General features: G+C 34.9%; 2 long non-coding RNA genes across 2 annotated transcripts in view; both read left to right on the forward strand.

The window, feature by feature from the left end:
- On the forward strand, positions 1 to 23,088 carry LOC137839671 (uncharacterized). The gene is made up of 2 exons (XR_011085727.1): positions 1 to 4,953; positions 20,631 to 23,088. It is a non-coding gene; the product is annotated as an uncharacterized lncRNA (long non-coding RNA).
- LOC137839673 (uncharacterized) overlaps positions 1 to 23,463 on the forward strand; it is a 146,236-nt gene that overhangs the window by 94,782 nt on the left and 27,991 nt on the right. The gene's annotated exons all lie outside the window — the stretch shown is intronic.

Here is a 23,463-nt window from a genome sequence, read left to right on the forward strand (position 1 = left end):
GTTGAATCGGTTAAAAAATGTAGAAGTTAGAGCAAATCTTGAATCCTAATAGAGAATGAATGGGAATTAAAAGAAAAAAAATTACACCAAAATTTTTTGAAATTTGGAACAAAAGGAAAAAAAACAGCTTTAGGAGGTTCACTTTTGGGGTTAAAATGTTGAAATGGGTTTAATCGGGCAAAATTTGCAAAAGTTAGCGCAAATGTAGGTATTTAGGGCACTTAATGTTGAAATATGGTCACTTCCGGTTTGATTTGGGTCACTTCCGGTCTATTTGGGTCACTTCCGGTTTGATTAGAGGCACTTCCGGTCTAGCTGAGGTCACTTCCGGTTTATTTGGGGTCACTTTCGGTTTTAAAAGGTCACTTCCGGTTTGATTTGGGGTCACTTCCGGTTTGATTTGGGGTCACTTCCGGTTTACCTGAGGTCACTTCCGGTTCATTTGGGGTCAATTCCGGTTTGATTTGGGGCACTTCCAGTTCATTCCGGGTTCATTGGGGCACTTCAGGGTCAATCCAAGATGGCTGCCACTCTGGAAGTGGGGGTCAAGGGTTGAATTGTGGAAGTGGGGGTGAAGGGGGTGAATATGGTAAGCATAAGGTGAACAAAGTGAATAAAGTTGGAATTGGTTGAATCGGTTGAAAAATGTAGAAATTAGAAGGGAAAAACTAAATTTTTGGAAAATTTGGTGTCAATTTCAAAATTGAAAATTTGGAAATGTTGCTAAGTGGGAAGGTGTGGAATAGGTAGGCAAAAGATAAACAGTTGAAAGTTGGAACGAGTTGAATCGGCGGAAAAATGTAGAAATTAGAAGTGAAAAACTGAATTTAGCGAAATTTTGCAAAATTTTGTGCAAATTTTAAAAGTGAAAACGTGAAATTTTTGAATTTGGCAAGTTTGGGAATGTCCCCAATGTGATTTGAATGTGTTGAAATAAGTGAATTTCAAACTGGAACAACAAAAATGTGAAATGTTGAATCTGCCATTAAGAATGAATGGGGAAAAAATTGCCATAAAATCGTGAATTTTGTGAAAACGGAAAATTTTTTGAACGAAAAAAATGTAAGCACCTATGTCATGAATATTTGGAATAAGTGAAAAGTGGAACGGAGTCAATCGGTTGAAGTATGTGGAAGTAGTTAACGGACAAAAAAGTGAGCGGAATAAGTAGAATAATAATAATAACTAGAAAATGCAATTTCTGGAGAAATTGCGTGTGAAGGCGAAGACTTTGAATCACTTCTTGGCGAATGCTGGCGAATTATGCTGAAACGAGTTGAATTACTTGAGAAATGTAGAAAATAGAGGTGAAAAACGGAATTTTGGAGAATTTGGTGGAATTTCAGAATTTTGGAGAATTTGGTTGAGTTTAAAATCTTAAAATGTGGAATTTATGGCAAGTGGAAATTTGGGGAATAGGTAGGAAAAAGATGAAGAGTTGAAAGTTGGAATGAGTTGAATCGGTTGAACAATGTGAAAATTAGAGTAGAAAAACACATTTTTGGAGAATTTGGTTGAATTTCAAAATTTGGAATTTTTTGTAAGGGGAAGTTGTGGAATAGGTAAGCAAAAGATGAAGAGTTGAAAGTTGGAATGGGTTGAATCGGTAGAGAAATGTAGAAATGAGAGTAGAAAAACGAAATTTTGGAGAATTTGGTTGAATTTCAAATTTGGGATTTTTGGTAAGTGGGAAGTTGTGTAATACGTAGGCAAAAGATGAAGAGTTGAAAGTTGGAATGGGTTGAATCGGTTGAAAAATGTACAAATTAGAGTCGAAAAACGAAATTTTGCAGAATTTGGTTGAATTTCAAATTTGGAATTTTTGGTAAGTGGGAAGTTGTGAAATAGGTAAGCAAAAGATGAAAAGTTGAAAGTTGGAATGGATTGAATCGGTTGCACAATGTAAAGATTAGAGTAGAAAAACAAAATGTTTGAGAATTTGGTTGAATTTCAAATTTTTAATTTTTACTTTTTGGTAAGTGGGAAATTGTGGAATAGGTAGGCAAAAGATGAAGAGTTGAAAGTTGGAATGGGTTGAATCGGTTGAACAATGTAGAAATTACAGTAGAAAAACAAAATGTTGGAGATTTTGGTTGAATTTCAAATTTGGAATTTTTGGTAAGTCGGAAGTTGTGGAATAGGTAGGCCAAAGATGAAGAGTTGAAAGTTGGAATGGGTTGAATCGGTTGAACAATGTAGAAATTAGAGTAGAAAAACAAAATGTTGGAGAATTTGGTTGAATTTCAAATATGGAATTTTTGGTAAGTGGGAAGTTGTGGAATAGGTAGGCAAAAGATGAAGAGTTGAAAGTTGGAATGGGTTGAATCGGTTGAACAATGTAGAAATTTGATTAGAAAAACGAAATTTTGGAGAATTTGGTTGAATTTCAAATTTGGAATTTTTGGTAAACGGGAAGTTGTGGAATAGGTAGGCAAAACATGAACAGTTGAAAGTTGGAATGAGTTGAATCGGTTAAAAAATGTAGAAATTAGAGTAGAAAAACAAAATTTTTGAGAATTTGGTTGAATTCCAAATTTGGAATTTTTGGTAAGTCGGAAGTTGTGGAATAGGTAGGCAAAAGATGAAGAGTTGAAAGTTGGAATGGGTTGAATCGGTTGAACAATGTAGAAATTAGAGTAGAAAAACAAAATGTTGGAGAATTTGGTTGAATTTCAAATATGGAATTTTTGGTAAGTGGGAAGTTGTGGAATAGGTAGGCAAAAGATGAAGAGTTGAAAGTTGGAATGGGTTGAATCGGTTGAACAATGTAGAAATTAGATTAGAAAAACGAAATTTTGGAGAATTTGGTTGAATTTCAAATTTGGAATTTTTGGTAAACGGGAAGTTGTGGAATAGGTAGGCAAAACATGAACAGTTGAAAGTTGGAATGAGTTGAATCGGTTAAAAAATGTAGAAATTAGAGTAGAAAAACAAAATGTTGGAGAATTTGGTTGAATTTCAAATATGGAATTTTTGGTAAGTGGGAAGTTGTGGAATAGGTAGGCAAAACATGAACAGTTGAAAGTTGGAATGAGTTGAATCGGTTGAAAAATGTAGAAATTAGAGTAGAAAAACAAAATTTTTGAGAATTTGGTTGAATTCCAAATTTGAAAATTTGGAATTTTTCATAAGTTGGAAGTTGTGGAATAGTTAGAAAAAGATGAATAGTTGAAAGTTGGAATGGGTTGAATCGGTTGAAAAACGTAAAAGTTAGAGTGGAAAAACGAAATTTTGGAGAATTTGGTTGAATTTCAAATTTGGAATTTTTGGTAAGTGGGAAGTTGTGGAATAGGTAGGCAAAAGATGAACAGTTGAAAGTTGGAATGAGTTGAATCGGTTGAACAATGTAGAAAAAAGTGGAATGATGTAAATGTGAAATGTCGAATCTGCCATTAAGAATGAATGGGGAAAAATTTGTCGTAAGTTCGCGAATTTTGCGAAATCGGAAAATTTTCGGAACGAGAAAAATGGAAGCGCTCATCTCGTGAATATTTGGAACACGTCAAAAGTGGAACGGAGTGAATCGGATGAACTATGTGGAAGAAGAAGCGGGACAAAAAAGTGTGGAGAATAAAATAGAAGAATAATAATAATAATAATAACTAGAAAATGCAATTTCTGGAGAAATTGCGTGTGAAGGCGAAGACTTTGAATCACTTCTTGGGGAATGATGGCGAATGATGTTGAAATGAGTTGCATTTCTTGAGAAATGTGGAAAATAGAAGTGTAATACTAAATTTTGGAGAATTTGGTTGAATTTCAAATTTGAAGTTTGGAATTTGTGGTAAGTGGGAGGTTGTGGAATAGGTAGGCAAAAGATGAACAGTTGAATGTTGGAACGGGTTGAATCGGTTAAAAAATGTAGACGTGAGAGCAAATGTTGAATCTCCATAGAGAATGAATGGGAATTAAAAGAAAAAGCAATTGCGCCAAAATATTTTGAAATTTGGAACAAAACGTAAAAAAACAGCTTCAGGAGGTTCACTTTTGGGGTTAAAATGTTGAAACGGGTTCAATCGGACAAAAAATGCAAAAGTTAGCGCCTAATGTAGCTATTTATGGCAGTTAATGTTGAAATAAGTTCACTTCCGGGTTGATTTGGGTCACTTCCGGTCCATTTGGGTCACTTCCGGTCTGATTAGAGGCACTTCCGGTCCAGCTGAGGTCACTTCCGGTTTATTTGGGGTCACTTCCGGTTTAAAAAGGTCACTTCCGGTTTAAAAAGGTCACTTCCGGTTTGATTTTGGGTCACTTCCGGTTTACCTGAGGTCACTTCCTGTTTACCTAAGGTCACTTCCGGTTTGATTTGGGCCACTTCCGGTTCATTCTAGGTTCATTGGGAGCACTTCAGGGTCAATCCAAGATGGCCGCCACACTGGAAGTGGGGGTCAAGGGTTGAATTTTGTAAGCATAGTGGAAGTGGGGGTGAAGGGGGTGAATATGGTAAGGATGAGGTGACCAAAGTGAATAAAGTTGGAATGGGTTGAATCGGTTGAAAAATGTAGAAATTAGAGTAGAAAAACCAAATTTTGTAGAATAATTGAAAATTTGGAAATTTTGGTAAGTGGGAAGGTGTGGAATAGGTAGGCAAAAGATGAACAGTTGAAAGTTGGAATGGGTTGAATCGGTTGAAAAACGTAGAAGTTAGAGTAGAAAAACGAAATTTTGGAGAATTTGGTTGAATTTCAAATTTGAAATTTTGGAATTTTTGATAGGTGAGAAGTTGTGGAATAGGCAGGCAAAAGATGAACAGTTGAAAGTTGGAATGGGTTGAATCGGTTGAAAAATGTAGAAATTAGAGTAGAAAAACGAAATTACGAAGAATTTGGTTGAATTTCAAATTTGAAAATTTTGAATTTTTTTGTAAGTGGGAAGTTGTGGAATAGGTAGGCAAAAGATGAACAGTTGGAAGTTGGAACGGGTTGAATCGGTCGAAAAATGTAGAAATTAGAGGTGAAAAACGAAATTTCGTGAAATTTTGTCGTAATTTTTAACGTGAAAACGTGAAATTTTTGAATTTGGGAATTTTGGGAATGTCGAGAATCATTCCGAATGTGGTTTGAATGTGCTGAATGAGGTGAATTTAAAAGGGGAATGACGTAAATGTGAAATGTCGAATCTGCCATTGAGAATGAATGGGGAAAAATTTGTCGTAAATTCGCGAATTTTGCGAAATCGGAAAATTTTCGGAACGAGAAAAATGGAAGCGCTCATCTCGTGAATATTTGGAATACATCAAAAGTGGAACGGAGTGAATCGGATGAACTATGTGGAAGAAGAAGCGGGACAAAAAAGTGTGGAGAATAAAATAGAAGAATAATAATAATAACTAGAAAATGCAATTTCTGGAGAAATTGCGTGTGAAGGCGAAGACTTTGAATCACTTCTTGGCGAATGCTGGCGAATTATGCTGAAACGAGTTGAATTACTTGAGAAATGTAGAAAATAGAGGTGAAAAACGGAATTTTGGAGAATTTGGTGGAATTTCAGAATTTTGGAGAATTTGGTTGAGTTTAAAATCTTAAAATGTGGAATTTATGGCAAGTGGAAATTTGGGGAATAGGTAGGAAAAAGATGAAGAGTTGAAAGTTGGAATGAGTTGAATCGGTTGAACAATGTGAAAATTAGAGTAGAAAAACGCATTTTTGGAGAATTTGGTTGAATTTCAAATTTCAAAATTTGGAATTTTTTGTAAGGGGAAGTTGTGGAATAGGTAAGCAAAAGATGAAGAGTTGAAAGTTGGAATGGGTTGAATCGGTAGAGAAATGTAGAAATGAGAGTAGAAAAACGAAATTTTGGAGAATTTGGTTGAATTTCAAATTTGGGATTTTTGGTAAGTGGGAAGTTGTGTAATACGTAGGCAAAAGATGAAGAGTTGAAAGTTGGAATGGGTTGAATCGGTTGAAAAATGTACAAATTAGAGTCGAAAAACGACATTTTGCAGAATTAGGTTGAATTTCAAATTTGGAATTTTTGGTAAGTGGGAAGTTGTGAAATAGGTAAGCAAAAGATGAAAAGTTGAAAGTTGGAATGGATTGAATCGGTTGCACAATGTAAAGATTAGAGTAGAAAAACAAAATGTTTGAGAATTTGGTTGAATTTCAAATTTTTAATTTTTAATTTTTGGTAAGTGGGAAATTGTGGAATAGGTAGGCAAAAGATGAAGAGTTGAAAGTTGGAATGGGTTGAATCGGTTGAACAATGTAGAAATTACAGTAGAAAAACGAAATTTTGGAGATTTTGGTTGAATTTCAAATTTGGAATTTTTGGTAAGTCGGAAGTTGTGGAATAGGTAGGCCAAAGATGAAGAGTTGAAAGTTGGAATGGGTTGAATCGGTTGAACAATGTAGAAATTAGAGTAGAAAAACAAAATGTTGGAGAATTTGGTTGAATTTCAAATATGGAATTTTTGGTAAGTGGGAAGTTGTGGAATAGGTAGGCAAAAGATGAAGAGTTGAAAGTTGGAATGGGTTGAATCGGTTGAACAATGTAGAAATTAGATTAGAAAAACGAAATTTTGGAGAATTTGGTTGAATTTCAAATTTGGAATTTTTGGTAAACGGGAAGTTGTGGAATAGGTAGGCAAAACATGAACAGTTGAAAGTTGGAATGAGTTGAATCGGTTAAAAAATGTAGAAATTAGAGTAGAAAAACAAAATTTTTGAGAATTTGGTTGAATTCCAAATTTGGAATTTTTGGTAAGTCGGAAGTTGTGGAATAGGTAGGCAAAAGATGAAGAGTTGAAAGTTGGAATGGGTTGAATCGGTTGAACAATGTAGAAATTAGAGTAGAAAAACAAAATGTTGGAGAATTTGGTTGAATTTCAAATATGGAATTTTTGGTAAGTGGGAAGTTGTGGAATAGGTAGGCAAAAGATGAAGAGTTGAAAGTTGGAATGGGTTGAATCGGTTGAACAATGTAGAAATTAGATTAGAAAAACGAAATTTTGGAGAATTTGGTTGAATTTCAAATTTGGAATTTTTGGTAAACGGGAAGTTGTGGAATAGGTAGGCAAAAGATGAAGAGTTGAAAGTTGGAATGGGTTGAATCGGTTGAACAATGTAGAAATTAGATTAGAAAAACGAAATTTTGGAGAACTTGGTTGAATTTCAAATTTGGAATTTTTGGTAAACGTGAAGTTGTGGAATAGGTAGGCAAAACATGAACAGTTGAAAGTTGGAATGAGTTGAATCGGTTAAAAAATGTAGAAATTAGAGAAGAAAAACAAAATGTTGGAGAATTTGGTTGAATTTCAAATATGGAATTTTTGGTAAGTGGGAAGTTGTGGAATAGGTAGGCAAAACATGAACAGTTGAAAGTTGGAATGAGTTGAATCGGTTAAAAAATGTAGAAATTAGAGTAGAAAAACAAAATTTTTGAGAATTTGGTTGAATTCCAAATTTGAAAATTTGGAATTTTTCATAAGTTGGAAGTTGTGGAATAGTTAGAAAAAGATGAACAGTTGAAAGTTGGAATGGGTTGAATCGGTTGAAAAACGTAAAAGTTAGAGTGGAAAAACGAAATTTTGGAGAATTTGGTTGAATTTCAAATTTGGAATTTTTGGTAAGTGGGAAGTTGTGGAATAGGTAGGCAAAAGATGAACAGTTGAAAGTTGGAATGAGTTGAATCGGTTGAACAATGTAGAAAAAAGTGGAATGATGTAAATGTGAAATGTCGAATCTGCCATTAAGAATGAATGGGGAAAAATTTGTCGTAAGTTCGCGAATTTTGCGAAATCGGAAAATTTTCGGAACGAGAAAAATGGAAGCGCTCATCTCGTGAATATTTGGAACACGTCAAAAGTGGAACGGAGTGAATCGGATGAACTATGTGGAAGAAGAAGCGGGACAAAAAAGTGTGGAGAATAAAATAGAAGAATAATAATAATAATAATAATAGAGAATGGTGTAGAATAACATATGTGTGAAGGCCATCGCCTTCACACAATAATAATAATAGAGAATGGTGTAGAATAACATATGTGTGAAGGCCATCGCCTTCACACAACTAGAAAATGCAATTTCTGGAGAAATTGCGTGTGAAGGCGAAGACTTTGAATCACTTCTTGGGGAATGATGGCGAATGATGTTGAAATGAGTTGAATTTCTTGAGAAATGTGGAAAATAGAAGTGTAATACTAAATTTTGGAGAATTTGGTTGAATCTCAAATTTGAAAGTTTGGGATTTTTGGTAAGTGGGAGGTTGTGGAATAGGTAGGCAAAAGATGAACAGTTGAAAGTTGGAACAGGTTGAAACGGTTAAAAAATGTAGAAGTTAGAGCAAATCTTGAATCCCCATAGAGAATGAATGGGAATTAAAAGAAAAAGCAATTGCGCCAAAATTTTTTGAAATTTGGAACAAAAGGAAGAAAACGGCTTCAGGAGGTTCACTTTTGGGGTTAAAATGTTGAAATGGGTTCAATCGGACAAAAAATGCAAAAGTTAGCGACTAATGTAGCTATTTAGGGCAGTTAATGTTGAAATAAGGTCGCTTCCGGGGTGATTTGGGTAACTTCCGGTCTATTTGGGTCACTTCCGGTTTCATTAGAGGCACTTCCGGTCTAGCAGAGGTCACTTCCGGTTTATTTGGGGTCACTTCCGGTTTAAAAAGGTCACTTCCGGTTTAAAAAGGTCACTTCCGGTTTGATTTGGGGTCACTTCCGGTTTACCTGGGGTCACTTCCGGTTCATTTGGGGTCACTTCCGGTTTGATTTGGCTCACTTCCGGTCTATTTGGGTCACTTCCGGTTTGATTAGAGGCACTTCCGGTCTAGCTGAGGTCACTTCCGGTTTATTTGGGGTCACTTCCGGTTTAAAAAGGTCACTTCCGGTTTAAAAAGGTCACTTCCGGTTTGATTTGGGGTCACTTCCGGTTTACCTAAGGTCACTTCCTGTTTACCTAAGGTCACTTCCGGTTCGATTTGGGGCACTTCCGGTTCATTCTAGGGTCATTGGGAGCACTTCAGGGTCAATCCAAGATGGCCGCCACACTGGAAGTGGGGGTCAAGGGTTGAATTGTGTAAGCATAGTGGAAGTGGGGGTGAAGGGGGTGAATATGGTAAGGATGAGGTGACCAAAGTGAATAAAGTTGGAATGGGTTGAATCGGTTGAAAAATGTAGAAATTAGAGTAGAAAAACCAAATTTTGTAGAATTTGGTTGAATTTCAAAATTGAAAATTTGGAAATTTTGGTAAGTGGGAAGGTGTGGAATAGGTAGGCAAAAGATGAACAGTTGAAAGTTGGAATGGGTTGAATCGGTTGAAAAACGTAGAAGTTAGAGTAGAAAAACGAAATTTTGGAGAATTTGGTTGAATTTCAAATTTGAAATTTTGGAATTTTTGGTAGGTGAGAAGTTGTGGAATAGGCAGGCAAAAGATGAACAGTTGAAAATTGGAATGGGTTGAATCGGTTGAAAAATGTAGAAACTAGAGGTGAAAAACGAAATTTCGTGAAATTTTGTCGGAATTTTTAACGTGAAAACGTGAAATTTTTGAATTTGGGAATTTTGGGAATGTCGAGAATCATTCCGAATGTGGTTTGAATGTGCTGAATGAGGTGAATTTAAAAGGGGAATGACGTAAATGTGAAATGTAGAATCTGCCATTGAGAATGAATGGGGAAAAATTTGTCGTAAATTCGCGAATTTTGCGAAATCGGAAAATTTTCGGAACGAGAAAAATGGAAGCGCTCATCTCGTGAATATTTGGAATACGTCAAAAGTGGAACGGAGTGAATCGGATGAATTATGTGGAAGAAGAAGCGGGACAAAAAAGTGTGGAGAATAAAATATAATAATAATAATAATAATAATAATAATAATAGAGAATGGTGTAGAATAACATATGTGTGAAGGCCATCGCCTTCACACAATAATAATAATAATAGAGAATGGTGTAGAATAACATATGTGTGAAGGCCATCGCCTTCACACAATAATAATAATAACTAGAAAATGCAATTTCTGGAGAAATTGCGTGTGAAGGCGAAGACTTTGAATCACTTCTTGGCGAATGCTGGCGAATTATGCTGAAACGAGTTGAATTACTTGAGAAATGTAGAAAATAGAAGTGAAAAACGGAATTTTGGAGAATTTGGTGGAATTTCAGAATTTTGGAGAATTTGGTTGAGTTTAAAATCTTAAAATGTGGAATTTATGGCAAGTGGAAATTTGGGGAATAGGTAGGAAAAAGATGAAGAGTTGAAAGTTGGAATGAGTTGAATCGGTTGAACAATGTGAAAATTAGAGTAGAAAAACACATTTTTGGAGAATTTGGTTGAATTTCAAATTTCAAAATTTGGAATTTTTTGTAAGGGGAAGTTGTGGAATAGGTAAGCAAAAGATGAAGAGTTGAAAGTTGGAATGGGTTGAATCGGTAGAGAAATGTAGAAATGAGAGTAGAAAAACGAAATTTTGGAGAATTTGGTTGAATTTCAAATTTGGGATTTTTGGTAAGTGGGAAGTTGTGTAATACGTAGGCAAAAGATGAAGAGTTGAAAGTTGGAATGGGTTGAATCGGTTGAAAAATGTACAAATTAGAGTCGAAAAACGACATTTTGCAGAATTTGGTTGAATTTCAAATTTGGAATTTTTGGTAAGTGGGATTTGTGAAATAGGTAAGCAAAAGATGAAAAGTTGAAAGTTGGAATGGATTGAATCGGTTGCACAATGTAAAGATTAGAGTAGAAAAACAAAATGTTTGAGAATTTGGTTGAATTTCAAATTTTTAATTTTTAATTTTTGGTAAGTGGGAAATTGTGGAATAGGTAGGCAAAAGATGAAGAGTTGAAAGTTGGAATGGGTTGAATCGGTTGAACAATGTAGAAATTACAGTAGAAAAACGAAATTTTGGAGATTTTGGTTGAATTTCAAATTTGAAATTTTTGGTAAGTCGGAAGTTGTGGAATAGGTAGGCCAAAGATGAAGATTTGAAAGTTGGAATGGGTTGAATCGGTTGAACAATGTAGAAATTAGATTAGAAAAACGAAATTTTGGAGAATTTGGTTGAATTTCAAATTTGGAATTTTTGGTAAACGGGAAGTTGTGGAATAGGTAGGCAAAACATGAACAGTTGAAAGTTGGAATGAGTTGAATCGGTTAAAAAATGTAGAAATTAGAGTAGAAAAACAAAATTTTTGAGAATTTGGTTGAATTCCAAATTTGGAATTTTTGGTAAGTCGGAAGTTGTGGAATAGGTAGGCAAAAGATGAAGAGTTGAAAGTTGGAATGGGTTGAATCGGTTGAACAATGTAGAAATTAGAGTAGAAAAACAAAATGTTGGAGAATTTGGTTGAATTTCAAATATGGAATTTTTGGTAAGTGGGAAGTTGTAGAATATGTAGGCAAAAGATGAAGAGTTGAAAGTTGGAATGGGTTGAATCGGTTGAACAATGTAGAAATTAGATTAGAAAAACGAAATTTTGGAGAATTTGGTTGAATTTCAAATTTGGAATTTTTGGTAAACGGGAAGTTGTGGAATAGGTAGGCAAAACATGAACAGTTGAAAGTTGGAATGAGTTGAATCGGTTAAAAAATGTAGAAATTAGAGTAGAAAAACAAAATGTTGGAGAATTTGGTTGAATTTCAAATATGGAATTTTTGGTAAGTGGGAAGTTGTGGAATAGGTAGGCAAAACATGAACAGTTGAAAGTTGGAATGAGTTGAATCGGTTGAAAAATGTAGAAATTAGAGTAGAAAAACAAAATTTTTGAGAATTTGGTTGAATTCCAAATTTGAAAATTTGGAATTTTTCATAAGTTGGAAGTTGTGGAATAGTTAGAAAAAGATGAATAGTTGAAAGTTGGAATGGGTCGAATCGGTTGAAAAACGTAAAAGTTAGAGTGGAAAAACGAAATTTTGGAGAATTTGGTTGAATTTCAAATTTGGAATTTTTGGTAAGTGGGAAGTTGTGGAATAGGTAGGCAAAAGATGAACAGTTGAAAGTTGGAATGAGTTGAATCGGTTGAACAATGTAGAAAAAAGTGGAATGATGTAAATGTGAAATGTCGAATCTGCCATTAAGAATGAATGGGGAAAAATTTGTCGTAAGTTCGCGAATTTTGCGAAATCGGAAAATTTTCGGAACGAGAAAAATGGAAGCGCTCATCTCGTGAATATTTGGAACACGTCAAAAGTGGAACGGAGTGAATCGGATGAACTATGTGGAAGAAGAAGCGGGACAAAAAAGTGTGGAGAATAAAATAGAAGAATAATAATAATAATAATAATAATAATAGAGAATGGTGTAGAATAACATATGTGTGAAGGCCATCGCCTTCACACAATAATAGAGAATGGTGTAGAATAACATATGTGTGAAGGCCATAATAGAGAATGGTGTAGAATAACATATGTGTGAAGGCCATCGCCTTCACACAATAACTAGAAAATGCAATTTCTGGAGAAATTGCGTGTGAAGGCGAAGACTTTGAATCACTTCTTGGGGAATGCTGGCGAATCATGCTGAAACGAGTTGAATTACTTGAGAAATGTAGAAAATAGAGGTGAAAAACGGAATTTTGGAGAATTTGGTGGAATTTCAGAATTTTGGAGAATTTGGTTGAGTTTAAAATCTTAAAATGTGGAATTTATGGCAAGTGGAAATTTGGGGAATAGGTAGGAAAAAGATGAAGAGTTGAAAGTTGGAATGGGATGAATCGGTTGAACAATGTGAAAATTAGTGTAGAAAAACACATTTTTGGAGAATTTGGTTGAATTTCAAATTTCAAAATTTGGAATTTTTTGTAAGGGGAAGTTGTGGAATAGGTAAGCAAAAGATGAAGAGTTGAAAGTTGGAATGGGTTGAATCGGTAGAGAAATGTAGAAATGAGAGTAGAAAAACGAAATTTTGGAGAATTTGGTTGAATTTCAAATGTGGGATTTTTGGTAAGTGGGAAGTTGTGTAATACGTAGGCAAAAGATGAAGAGTTGAAAGTTGGAATGGGTTGAATCGGTTGAAAAATGTACAAATTAGAGTCGAAAAACGAAATTTTGCAGAATTTGGTTGAATTTCAAATTTGGAATTTTTGGTAACTGGGAAGTTGTGAAATAGGTAAGCAAAAGATGAAAAGTTGAAAGTTGGAATGCAGTGAATCGGTTGCACAATGTAAAGATTAGAGTAGAAAAACAAAATGTTTGAGAATTTGGTTGAATTTCAAATTTTTAATTTTTGATTTTTGGTAAGTGGGAAGTTGTGGAATAGGTAGGCAAAAGATGAAGAGTTGAAAGTTGGAATGGGTTGAATCGGTTGAACAATGTAGAAATTACAGTAGAAAAAGGAAATTTTGGAGATTTTGGTTGAATTTCAAATTTGGAATTTTTGGTAAGTCGGAAGTTGTGGAATAGGTAGGCAAAAGATGAAGAGTTGAAAGTTGGAATGGGTTGAATCGGTTGAACAATGTAGAAATTAGAGTAGAAAAACAAAATGTTGGAGAATTTGGTTGAATTTCAAATATGGAATTTTTGGTAAGTGTGAAGTTGTGGAATAGGTTGGCAAAAGATGAAAACTTGAAAGTTGGAATGGGTTGAATTGGTTGAACAATGTAGAAATTAGATTAGAAAAACGAAATTTTGGAGAATTTGGTTGAATTTCAAATTTGGAATTTTTGGTAAACGGGAAGTTGTGGAATAGGTAGGCAAAACATGAACAGTTGAAAGTTGGAATGGGTTGAATCGGTTGAACAATGTAGAAATTAGATTAGAAAAACGAAATTTTGGAGAATTTGGTTGAATTTCAAATTTGGAATTTTTGGTAAACGGGAAGTTGTGGAATAGGTAGGCAAAACATGAACAGTTGAAAGTTGGAATGAGTTGAATCGGTTAAAAAATGTAGAAATTAGAGTAGAAAAACACAATTTTTGAGAATTTGGTTGAATTCCAAATTTGGAATTTTTGGTAAGTCGGAAGTTGTGGAATAGGTAGGCAAAAGATGAAGAGTTGAAAGTTGGAATGGGTTGAATCGGTTGAACAATGTAGAAATTAGAGTAGAAAAACGAAATTTTGGAGATTTTGGTTGAATTTCAAATTTGGAATTTTTGGTAAGTCGGAAGTTGTGGAATAGGTAGGCAAAAGATGAAGAGTTGAAAGTTGGAATGGGTTGAATCGGTTGAACAATGTAGAAATTAGAGTAGAAAAACAAAATGTTGGAGAATTTGGTTGAATTTCAAATATGGAATTTTTGGGAAGTGGGAAGTTGTGGAATAGGTAGGCAAAAGATGAAGAGTTGAAAGTTGGAATGAGTTGAATCGGTTGAACAATGTAGAAATTAGAGTAGAAAAACAAAATTTTTGAGAATTTGGTTGAATTCCAAATTTGAAAATTTGGAATTTTTCATAAGTTGGAAGTTGTGGAATAGTTAGAAAAAGATGAACAGTTGAAAGTTGGAATGGGTTGAATCGGTTGAAAAACGTAAAAGTTAGAGTGGAAAAACGAAATTTTGGAGAATTTGGTTGAATTTCAAATTTGGAATTTTTGGTAAGTGGGAAGTTGTGGAATAGGTAGGCAAAAGATGAACAGTTGAAAGTTGGAATGAGTTGAATCGGTTGAACAATGTAGAAAAAAGTGGAATGATGTAAATGTGAAATGTCGAATCTGCCATTAAGAATGAATGGGGAAAAATTTGTCGTAAGTTCGCGAATTTTGCGAAATCGGAAAATTTTCGGAACGAGAAAAATGGAAGCGCTCATCTCGTGAATATTTGGAACACGTCAAAAGTGGAACGGAGTGAATCGGATGAACTATGTGGAAGAAGAAGCGGGACAAAAAAGTGTGGAGAATAAAATAGAAGAATAATAATAATAATAACTAGAAAATGCAATTTCTGGAGAAATTGCGTGTGAAGGCGAAGACTTTGAATCACTTCTTGGGGAATGCTGGCGAATTATGCTGAAACGAGTTGAATTACTTGAGAAATGTAGAAAATAGAGGTGAAAAACGGAATTTTGGAGAATTTGGTGGAATTTCAGAATTTTGGAGAATTTGGTTGAGTTTAAAATCTTAAAATGTGGAATTTATGGCAAGTGGAAATTTGGGGAACAGGTAGGAAAAAGATGAAGAGTGTAAAGTTGGAATGGGTTGAATCGGTTGAACAATGTGAAAATTAGAGTAGAAAAACACTTTTTTGGAGAATTTGGTTGAATTTCAAATTTCAAAATTTGGAATTTTTTGTAAGGGGAAGTTGTGGAATAGGTAAGCAAAAGATGAAGAGTTGAAAGTTGGAATGGGTTGAATCGGTAGAGAAATTTAGAAATGAGAGTAGAAAAACGAAATTTTGGAGAATTTGGTTGAATTTCAAATTTGGGATTTTTGGTAAGTGGGAAGTTGTGTAATACGTAGGCAAAAGATGAAGAGTTGAAAGTTGGAATGGGTTGAATCGGTTGAAAAATGTACAAATTAGAGTCGAAAAACGAAATTTTGCAGAATTTGGTTGAATTTCAAATTTGGAATTTTTGGTAAGTGGGAAGTTGTGAAATAGGTAAGCAAAAGATGAAAAGTTGAAAGTTGGAATGGATTGAATCGGTTTCACAATGTAAAGATTAGAGTAGAAAAACAAAATGTTTGAGAATTTGGTTGAATTTCAAATTTTTAATTTTTAATTTTTGGTAAGTGGGAAGTTGTGGAATAGGTAGGCAAAAGATGAAGAGTTGAAAGTTGGAATGGGTTGAATCGGTTGAACAATGTAGAAATTACAGTAGAAAAACGAAATTTTGGAGATTTTGGTTGAATTTCAAATTTGGAATTTTTGGTAAGTGGGAAGTTGTGGAATAGGTAGGCAAAAGATGAAGAGTTGAAAGTTGGAATGGGTTGAATTGGTTGAACAATGTAGAAATTAGAGTAGAAAAACAAAATGTTGGAGAATTTGGTTGAATTTCAAATATGGAATTTTTGGTAAGTGGGAAGTTATGGAATAGGTAGGCAAAAGATGAAGAGTTGAAAGTTGGAATGGGTTGAATCGGTTGAACAATGTAGAAATTAGATTAGAAAAACGAAATTTTGGAGAATTTGGTTGAATTTCAAATTTGGAATTTTTGGTAAACGGGAAGTTGTGGAATAGGTAGGCAAAACATGAACAGTTGAAAGTTGGAATGAGTTGAATCGGTTAAAAAATGTAGAAATTAGAGTAGAAAAACAAATTTTTTTGAGAATTTGGTTGAATTCCAAATTTGGAATTTTTGGTAAGTCGGAAGTTGTGGAATAGGTAGGCAAAAGATGAAGAGTTGAAAGTTGGAATGGGTTGAATCGGTTGAACAATGTAGAAATTAGAGTAGAAAAACAAAATGTTGGAGAATTTGGTTGAATTTCAAATATGGAATTTTTGGTAAGTGGGAAGTTGTGGAATAGGTAGGCAAAAGATGAAGAGTTGAAAGTTGGAATGGGTTGAATCGGTTGAACAATGTAGAAATTAGATTAGAAAAACGAAATTTTGGAGAATTTGGTTGAATTTCAAATTTGGAATTTTTGGTAAACGGGAAGTTGTGGAATAGGTAGGCAAAACATGAACAGTTGAAAGTTGGAATGAGTTTAATCGGTTAAAAAATGTAGAAATTAGAGTAGAAAAACACAATTTTTGAGAATTTGGTTGAATTCCAAATTTGGAATTTTTGGTAAGTCGGAAGTTGTGGAATAGGTAGGCAAAAGATGAAGAGTTGAAAGTTGGAATGGGTTGAATCGGTTGAACAATGTAGAAATTAGAGTAGAAAAACAAAATGTTGGAGAATTTGGTTGAATTTCAAATATGGAATTTTTGGTAAGTGGGAAGTTGTGGAATAGGTAGGCAAAAGATGAAGAGTTGAAAGTTGGAATGGGTTGAATCGGTTGAACAATGTAGAAATAAGATTAGAAAAACGAAATTTTGGAGAATTTGGTTGAATTTCAAATTTGGAATTTTTGGTAAACGGGAAGTTGTGGAATAGGTAGGCAAAACATGAACAGTTGAAAGTTGGAATGAGTTGAATCGGTTAAAAAATGTAGAAATTAGAGTATAAAAACAAAATGTTGGAGAATTTGGTTGAATTTCAAATATGGAATTTTTGGTAAGTGGGAAGTTGTGGAATAGGTAGGCAAAACATGAACAGTTGAAAGTTGGAATGAGTTGAATCGGTTTAAAAATGTAGAAATTAGAGTAGAAAAACAAAATTTTTGAGAATGTGGTTGAATTCCAAATTTGAAAATTTGGAATTTTTCATAAGTTGGAAGTTGTGGAATAGTTAGAAAAAGATGAACAGTTGAAAGTTGGAATGGGTTGAATCGGTTGAAAAACGTAAAAGTTAGAGTGGAAAAACGAAATTTTGGAGAATTTGGTTGAATTTCAAATTTGGAATTTTTGGTAAGTGGGAAGTTGTGGAATAGGTAGGCAAAAGATGAACAGTTGAAAGTTGGAATGAGTTGAATCGGTTGAACAATGTAGAAAAAAGTGGAATGATGTAAATGTGAAATGTCGAATCTGCCATTAAGAATGAATGGGGAAAAAATTGTCGTAAGTTCGCGAATTTTGCGAAATCGGAAAATTTTTGGAACGAGAAAAATGGAAGCGCTCATCTCGTGAATATTTGGAACACGTCAAAAGTGGAACGGAGTGAATCGGATGAACTATGTGGAAGAAGAAGCGGGACAAAAAAGTGTGGAGAATAAAATAGAAGAATAATAATAATAACTAGAAAATGCAATTTCTGGAGAAATTGCGTGTGAAGGCGAAGACTTTGAATCACTTCTTGGGGAATGATGCCGAATGATGTTGAAATGAGTTGAATTTCTTGAGAAATGTGGAAAATAGAAGTGTAATACAAAATTTTGGAGAATTTGGTTGAATTTCAAATTTGAAGTTTGGAATTTTTGGTAAGTGGGAGGTCGTGGAATAGGCAGGCAAAAGATGAACAGTTGAAAGTTGGAACGGGTTGAATCGGTTAAAAAATGTAGATGTGAGAGCAAATGTTGAATCTCCATAGAGAATGAATGTGAATTAAAAGAAAAAAGAATTGCACCAAAATATTTTGAAATTTGGAACAAACGGACAAAAAACGGCTTCAGGAGGTTCCCTTTTGGGGTTAAAATGTTGAAATGGGTTTAATCAGACAAAAAATGCAAAAGTTAGCGACTAATGTAGCTATTTAGGGCAGTTAATGTTGAAATAAGGTCACTTCCGGGGTGATTTGGGTCACTTCCGGTTTGATTAGAGGCACTTCCGGTCTAGCTGAGGTCACTTCCGGTTTATTTGGGGTCACTTCCGGTTTAAAAAGGTCACTTCCGGTTTAAAAAGGTCACTTCCGGTTTGATTTGGGGTCACTTCCGGTTTACCTAAGGTCACTTCCTGTTTACCTAAGGTCACTTCCGGTTCCATTTGGGGCACTTCCGGTTCATTCTAGGGTCATTGGGAGCACTTCAGGGTCAATCCAAGATGGCCGCCACACTGGAAGTGGGGGTCAAGGGTTGAATTGTGTAAGCATAGTGGAAGTGGGGGTGAAGGGGGTGAATATGGTAAGGATGAGGTGACCAAAGTGAATAAAGTTGGAATGGGTTGAATCGGTTGAAAAATGTAGAAATTAGAGTAGAAAAACCAAATTTTGTAGAATTTGGTTGAATTTCAAAATTGAAAATTTGGAAATTTTGGTAAGTGGGAAGGTGTGGAATAGGTAGGCAAAAGATGAACAGTTGAAAGTTGGAATGGGTTGAATCGGTTGAAAAACGTAGAAGTTAGAGTAGAAAAACGAAATTTTGGAGAATTTGGTTGAATTTCAAATTTGAAATTTTGGAATTTTTGGTAGGTGAGAAGTTGTGGAATAGGCAGGCAAAAGATGAACAGTTGAAAATTGGAATGGGTTGAATCGGTTGAAAAATGTAGAAACTAGAGGTGAAAAACGAAATTTCGTGAAATTTTGTCGGAATTTTTAACGTGAAAACGTGAAATTTTTGAATTTGGGAATTTTGGGAATGTCGAGAATCATTCCGAATGTGGTTTGAATGTGCTGAATGAGGTGAATTTAAAAGGGGAATGACGTAAATGTGAAATGTAGAATCTGCCATTGAGAATGAATGGGGAAAAATTTGTCGTAAATTCGCGAATTTTGCGAAATCGGAAAATTTTCGGAACGAGAAAAATGGAAGCGCTCATCTCGTGAATATTTGGAATACGTCAAAAGTGGAACGGAGTGAATCGGATGAATTATGTGGAAGAAGAAGCGGGACAAAAAAGTGTGGAGAATAAAATATAATAATAATAATAATAATAATAATAATAGAGAATGGTGTAGAATAACATATGTGTGAAGGCCATCGCCTTCACACAATAATAATAATAGAGAATGGTGTAGAATAACATATGTGTGAAGGCCATCGCCTTCACACAATAATAATAGAGAATGGTGTAGAATAACATATGTGTGAAGGCCATCGCCTTCACACAATAATAATAATAGAGAATGGTGTAGAATAACATATGTGTGAAGGCCATCGCCTTCACACAATAATAATAATAATAGAGAATGGTGTAGAATAACATATGTGTGAAGGCCATCGCCTTCACACAATAACTAGAAAATGCAATTTCTGGAGAAATTGCGTGTGAAGGCGAAGACTTTGAATCACTTCTTGGGGAATGATGCCGAATGATGTTGAAATGAGTTGAATTTCTTGAGAAATGTGGAAAATAGAAGTGTAATACTAAATTTTTGAGAATATGGTTGAATTTCAAATTTGATTTTTGGAATTTTTGGTAAGTGGAAAGTTGTGGAATAGGCAGGCAAAGGATGAACAGTTGAATGTTGGAACGGGTTGAATCGGTTAAAAAATGTAGAAGTGAGAGCAAATGTTGAATCCCCATAGAGAATGAATGGGAATTAAAAGAAAAAGCAATTGCGCCAAAATATTTTGAAATTTGGAACAAAACGTAAAAAAACAGCTTCAGGAGGTTCACTTTTGGGGTTAAAATGTTGAAACGGGTTCAATCGGACAAAAAATGCAAAAGTTAGCGCCTAATGTAGCTATTTATGGCAGTTAATGTTGAAATAAGTTCACTTCCGGGTTGATTTGGGTCACTTCCGGTCTATTTGGGTCACTTCCGGTTTGATTAGGGGTCACTTCCGGTTTACCTGAGGTCACTTCCTGTTTACCTAAGGTCACTTCCGGTTCGATTTGGGCCACTTCCGGTTCATTCTAGGTTCATTGGGAGCACTTCAGGGTCAATCCAAGATGGCCGCCACACTGGAAGTGGGGGTCAAGGGTTGAATTTTGTAAGCATAGTGGAAGTGGGGGTGAAGGGGGTGAATATGGTAAGGATGAGGTGACCAAAGTGAATAAAGTTGGAATGGGTTGAATCGGTTGAAAAATGTAGAAATTAGAGTAGAAAAACCAAATTTTGTAGAATTTGGTTGAATTTCAAAATTGAAAATTTGGAAATTTTGGTAAGTGGGAAGGTGTGGAATAGGTAGGCAAAAGATGAACAGTTGAAAGTTGGAATGGGTTGAATCGGTTGAAAAACGTAGAAGTTAGAGTAGAAAAACGAAATTTTGGAGAATTTGGTTGAATTTCAAATTTGAAATTTTGGAATTTTTGATAGGTGAGAAGTTGTGGAATAGGCAGGCAAAAGATGAACAGTTGAAAGTTGGAATGGGTTGAATCGGTCGAAAAATGTAGAAATTAGAGTAGAAAAACGAAATTACGAAGAATTTGGTTGAATTTCAAATTTGAAAATTTGGAATTTTTTTGTAAGTGGGAAGTTGTGGAATAGGTAGGCAAAAGATGAACAGTTGGAAGTTGGAACGGGTTGAATCGGTCGAAAAATGTAGAAATTAGAGGTGAAAAACGAAATTTCGTGAAATTTTGTCGGAATTTTTAACGTGAAAACGTGAAATTTTTGAATTTGAGAATTTTGGGAATGTCGAGAATCATTCCGAATGTGGTTTGAATGTGCTGAATGAGGTGAATTTAAAAGGGGAATGACGTAAATGTGAAATGTCGAATCTGCCATTGAGAATGAATGGGGAAAAATTTGTCGTAAATTCGCGAATTTTGCGAAATCGGAAAATTTTCGGAACGAGAAAAATGGAAGCCCTCATCTCGTGAATATTTGGAATACGTCAAAAGAGGAACGGAGTGAATCGGATGAATTATGTGGAAGAAGAAGCGGGACAAAAAAGTGGCGGGAATAAAATAGAAGAATAATAATAATAACTAGAATTTGCAATTCCTGAAGAAATTGCGTGTGAAGGTGAAGAGGTTGAATAAATACTTGGGGAATGTTGCAGAATGATGTTGAAAAGAGTTGAATCGGTTGAAAAATGTAGAAATTACAAGGGAAAAAGGAAATTTGGGAAAATTGGGTGTGAATTTCAAAATTGAAAATTTGGAATTTTGGGTAAGTGGGAAGTTGTGGAATAGGTAGGAAAATGATGAACAGTTGAAAGGTGGAATGGGTTGAATAAGTTGAAAATGTAGAAATTAGAGTAGAAAAACAAAATTGTAGAGAATTTTTGGTAAGTGGGAAGTTGTGGAATAGGAAGGCAAAAGAGGAACAGTTGAAAGTTGGAACGAGTTGAATCGGTTAAAAAATGTAGAAGTTAGAGCAAATCTTGAATCCTAATAGAGAATGAATGGGAATTAAAAGAAAAAAAAATTGCACCAAAAGTTTCAGAAATTTGGAACAAAAGGAAAAAAACGGCTTCAGGAGGTTCACTTTTGGGGTTAAAATGTTGAAATGGGTTTAATCGGGCAAAATTTGCAAAAGTTAGCGCAAATGCAGGTATTTAGGGCACTTAATGTTGAAATATGGTCATTTCCGGTTTGATTTGGGTCACTTCCGGTTTGATTAGAGGCACTTCCGGTCTAGCTGAGGTCACTTCCGGTTTATTTGGGGTCACTTCCGGTTGAAAAAGGTAACTTCCGGTTGAAAAAGGTCACTTCCGGTTTGATTTGGGGTCACTTCCGGTTTGATTTGGGGTCACTTCCGGTTTACCTGAGGTCACTTCCGGTTCATTTGGGGTCAATCCCGGTTTGATTTGGGGCACTTCCAGTTCATTCCGCGTACATTGGGGCACTTCAGGGTCAATCCAAGATGGCCGCCACTCTGGAAGTGGGGGTCAAGGGTTGAATTGTGGAAGTGGGGGTGAAGGGGGTGAATATGGTAAGCATAAGGTGAACAAAGTGAATAAAGTTGGAATGGGTTGAATCGGTTGAAAAATGTAGAAATTAGAAGGGAAAAACTAAATTTTGGGAAAATTTGGTGTGAATTTCAAAATTGAAAATTTGGAAATTTTGCTAAGTGGGAAGGTGTGGAATAGGTAGGCAAAAGATGAACAGTTGAAAGTTGGAACGAGTTGAATCGGTGGAAAAATGTAGAAACTAGAAGTGAAAAACTAAATTTTGTGAAATTTTGCAAAATTTTGTGCAAATTTTAAAAGTGAAAACGTGAAATTTTTGAATTTGGCAAGTTTGGGAATGTCCCCAATGTGATTTGAATGTGTTGAAATAAGTGAATTTCAAACTGGAACAACAAAAATGTGAAATGTTGAATCTGCCATTAAGAATGAATGGGGAAAAAAATGCCACAAAATCGTGAATTTTGTGAAAACGGAAAATTTTTCGAACAAAAAAAATGTAAGCAGCCGTGTCATGAATATTTGGAATAAGTGAAAAGTGGAACGGAGTGAATCGGTTGAAGTATGTGGAAGGAGTTAAGCGTCAAAAAAGTGAGCGGAATAAGTAGAATAATAATAATAACTAGAATTTGCAATTCCTGAAGAAATTGCGTGTGAAGGTGAAGAGGTTGAATAAATACTTGGGGAATGTTGCAGAATGATGTTGAAAAGAGTTGAATTGGTTGAAAAATGTAGAAATTACAAGGGAAAAAGGAAATTTGGGAAAATTGGGTGTGAATTTCAAAATTGAAAATTTGGAATTTTGGGTAAGTGGGAAGTTGTGGAATAGGTAGGAAAATGATGAACAGTTGAAAGGTGGAATGGGTTGAATAAGTTGAAAATGTAGAAATTAGAGTAGAAAAACAAAATTGTAGAGAATTTTTGGTAAGTGGGAAGTTGTGGAATAGGAAGGCAAAAGAGGAACAGTTGAAAGTTGGAACGAGTTGAATCGGTTAAAAAATGTAGAAGTTAGAGCAAATCTTGAATCCTAATAGAGAATGAATGGGAATTAAAAGAAAAAAAAAATTGCACCAAAAGTTTCTGAAATTTGGAACAAAAGGAAAGAAACGGCTTCAGGAGGTTCACTTTTGGGGTTAAAATGTTGAAATGGGTTTAATCGGGCAAAACTTGCAAAAGTTAGCGCAAATGTAGGTATTTAGGGCACTTAATGTTGAAATATGGTCATTTCCGGTTTGATTTGGGTCACTTCCGGTTTGATTAGAGGCACTTCCGGTCCAGCTGAGGTCACTTCCGGTTTATTTGGGGTCACTTCCGGTTGAAAAAGGTTACTTCCGGTTTAAAAAGGTCACTTCCGGTTTGATTTGGGGTCACTTCCGGTTTTA

This window comes from Syngnathus scovelli, chromosome 18 (genome assembly GCF_024217435.2).
Source record: "Syngnathus scovelli strain Florida chromosome 18, RoL_Ssco_1.2, whole genome shotgun sequence".
Classification (NCBI taxonomy): Eukaryota; Metazoa; Chordata; class Actinopteri; order Syngnathiformes; family Syngnathidae; genus Syngnathus; species Syngnathus scovelli.